The sequence below is a fragment of the Silene latifolia genome, chromosome 1, assembly GCF_048544455.1.
Source record: "Silene latifolia isolate original U9 population chromosome 1, ASM4854445v1, whole genome shotgun sequence".
In the NCBI taxonomy this organism is placed as follows: Eukaryota; Viridiplantae; Streptophyta; class Magnoliopsida; order Caryophyllales; family Caryophyllaceae; genus Silene; species Silene latifolia.
In genome coordinates, this window is record NC_133526.1 from 184,984,672 (window position 1) to 184,988,192 (window position 3,521).

Genomic DNA, 3,521 nt, shown 5'->3' on the forward strand with positions numbered 1-3,521 from the left:
CCTCTGTTATTCGTCAATCTTTATTTGTTTTCGTTTGTTTCTGTAATTCTTCGACATCATCACTAATTTCACATGTATATTGTATATTTATCATTCATTCACATGTTTAATCACTACTACAAAAATTGATGTAATGCAACATTTCATCTGCAACACTTTGTTTTTTATGTTGCATTTTAGTTAATCATGCAACACTTTATTCAAAAATGTTGCTTTTATTGATATAGGGCATCACTTTAAGAGAAGTGTTGCATTGTATTGTTATAAATGCAACATTTTGACACAAATGTTGCATTTTGTCGCAACACTTTAAGCAACAATAGCAACATCACTAGTACAATTAGTCCTATTGACATCGCCACAATAACATCGCTTTTAGTTGAAACGATGTAAATGTTCGTAAATAACATCGATTCTTTCAAAAACCGATGTCAATTGATTGCATTTTTTTTATTTATGTTGGTTACTTTTTAAAAGCAATGTAATAGAATATTAGTATCAACAGTTCTAACATCGGTTTTGTTAAAATCGATGTGAAACTCGATTTAACATAAATCATTTGAACAAAGAGAATTTGGTTAATGTACACACACTACTACAAAAATCATCAAAGGAACCATTAATAAGAAACTTGTTAGATTTTAGAACCGGTTTCTTAACAAAAGATACCGTTGATTTTCTTAAACTGGTTTCTTAGAAAAAGGTAACAAATGTGTTAAACTAAAACCCGGTTTCTTATTTTTCCCATGTTTCAACCATAAAGGATGCAGTTTCCTTTTTATATTCATGTTTCGGTTTTGAACTGTACCCCCTTGGTCTTGCCCCAATTCCTCCACCGCGGCAACTCGCTTTGACGATGTAGGAAACCCTCCTAATTATCTTCGCCACTCACCAAGCCGCACGCCGACCGCCACTGTCGAATCGTATCGTGTGCGCCTCCATTCAATCGATTCCTCCGTAATACTCTTAATAGGTACTCATTTTTTTCTTTGGTTTCAATTTAATTAGTTAGGGTTTCATGGGTAATTTGATTTGTGCTTAATTAGTTGCATTCCAATGTGGTATGATATTTGTTGTTATTTAATGATAATAGAACATAATTGTTGTTGTGATTGAAGCATTTGGCTTAAATTTCCCAGATGGGAAAGCCACACTCGATTCATCGATTGCAAGCTTTATTTTAGTTTCATTTCGTATCATAATTCACAAGTCACGCCTATATTTCAGTGAAATTTACAAAAATGCTCAAATGACAACTATTTCTAGATCATCTTTCTTAAATTTGCTACGAAATCGATACCCATTTGCCCCCGATCAAATGACATCTATTTCTATTAAATTTGCTCTTGTTCGACCATGGGGCAAATGAAATTTACATTCATCGTCTTGCTTACACTTCGGTGGAATATGTTTCATACTCATTCAAGCTGTTAAGACTTAAGTTTACTTGTTAAATAGCTGTCGTATTTCTAGAATCATGTTGATGGGGGTTTCTTTGATTTTATTCTGATAATTGAGGCGGTTTCATACCCTTATACAGGAATGTAGTATTCCTGTCATTTTTATGTACTTGGTAATTTTTGTAACTTTTTTTATTTGGAGTGTGATCTATTGTTGTTGTCCATCTAATAGTTATAAGTAATCATAGTAACACTACAACTATACTGAAAGACTTGATGCTCATTGCTCATTAGTTTGAGTACAACTTTAAGCATCTAACGAGGTACGATACACGATATTTCAGGATAAAAATTTTGTTTCCGTGTTCTTGCTTTTGCACATATAATACTAATCCCAGAAAATAAACGAGAATATTTTTTCCTTTGATGAGCTCATATAATGACTTATCCATTAGAATAGCTCACACAATGACTTTTCCTTTGATGATGTTAACTAGTTATGTTCTCTTATCCATTTCAGAGCATCAAAGATTTTGATGGAGATGAGAAATACGGTTGGCTCTAACGACCGCCAAATTCTATGTATCAATTCTTCAAAGGATGTGTCAATTGAAGGTGAAGCGAATCTAATCCATGGGCTTCATTTGTAAGTGCAAAATTAGCAGTTCACTTTTCAATCATCTTGCACATTGCTTCTTTTAGTTATGTTTTGTTTCAGGGTTCTTAATTATTTTTATTATTATGTCATAAAATTTACATTAGCACATTTCAGTCAGGCATTTCAGTGACGTTGGGGGACGTTTTGCAGGCATAGGTAATTTGGTTAAGATATTTAACGAATGGTGAAGTCTTTGTGCTAATAACTTAAACTAATATTTAAGTTTAATGTGAGTTGTTACTTGTTAGAGCTTTTGAACCTTATTTTTTAAATTTTTTATAGCCAATTGTTAGTCTGAAGTGGCATTAGTTGTTGGATATATTCGCAACAGTGTAGCATTCTATGCGATAGGTGCGCATTGTTGGTATTAATTATTAAAACAAGCAAAAATCTTAGTCAAGACAAACACAGATGAACCGCAACTTCATTTCACCAACTTGGCTGGTGGCATCATTCTTGTTAGTTAAGTATCCAGCGTTATCATTAATTTTGGCAATTTCTAATGGTCCAGAGTGGTCACGAGGAAACAATCGTTTGTGACCCAAATCAAATCTAAGTTAAATACTGCTTAAAAACAGGTTTTTATGGCAATGTTTCATCAATAGCAAGTGTTTTCTTCTTGAAAATAGATAGAATACTAGGGCGGTTTTCTTGTGAGGGTTGTGACGCATACTTAACCCAACTAAAAATAAGATTACCATCTCCTTTTACAGTTAACACTTCATTTTAGATCATCCTCGACAATCATCTTCCCTGCACCGTCACTTCGCTTCAACTACCACGAGCCGCCTTGCTCGCCAACCACTACGGTCGTCTGATTCTGATATCCTTCCAAGTTAAGGTCCGTTTTCTCTCTTTCTTTTTTCTATTCGAAATTTTTTTTGTGTTTCTTTTTAATTAGACATAAATTCCTTCTTAGTTTTCGTAATTTATTAGGATTGGTAATTTGTTGATTGTAATTATGACTAATTTTGGTGTTAAGTTGTATTGATTTAGGGATTTTTGGTAGAATATGAATTAGGGTTATTGGTTAATTGCTTATCTGGATCTTCTCGATTCTCTTATTCTCAGGTTTAATTTTTTCCTTCATTTTCGCAAATTTTGCGTTAGATTTGAGTCTGATTATGTTAATTTTAGGTTATTATTTTGTTTTAATATTTTCTAAATTTGATCTGGGTTATGTGACTGAAATTATGTCTTGGAGGCGTGACAATCCGTTGTTTTAGGTTTATTTCCTTCGATTTTGGTGAATTTTGAGTGGGATTTGAGTTTGAATTTGTTACTTTAGTTTCCCTTTTGTTTTGAATTTGTCTTTGGTTTACGATATTTGAATTTGACGTGCTTCAATTTGCATTCAGTTGTCGATTCCGCCGAGGACCGAGGAGTATGAGCGATTGTTTCGTTTTGCCTTCTCAGAGAAGTAAGATTTATACTTCAAAGTATAACTTTTGTTCTACCATTGG

General features: G+C 33.2%; 1 long non-coding RNA gene across 1 annotated transcript; it reads left to right on the top strand.

Moving 5' to 3' along the window:
• The first annotated feature begins 829 nt into the window (after positions 1–829).
• Positions 830–2,900, top strand: LOC141614698 (uncharacterized). The gene is made up of 3 exons (XR_012529363.1): positions 830–973; positions 1,921–2,046; positions 2,772–2,900. It is a non-coding gene; the product is annotated as an uncharacterized LOC141614698 (long non-coding RNA).
• Positions 2,901–3,521: the final 621 nt, after the last annotated feature.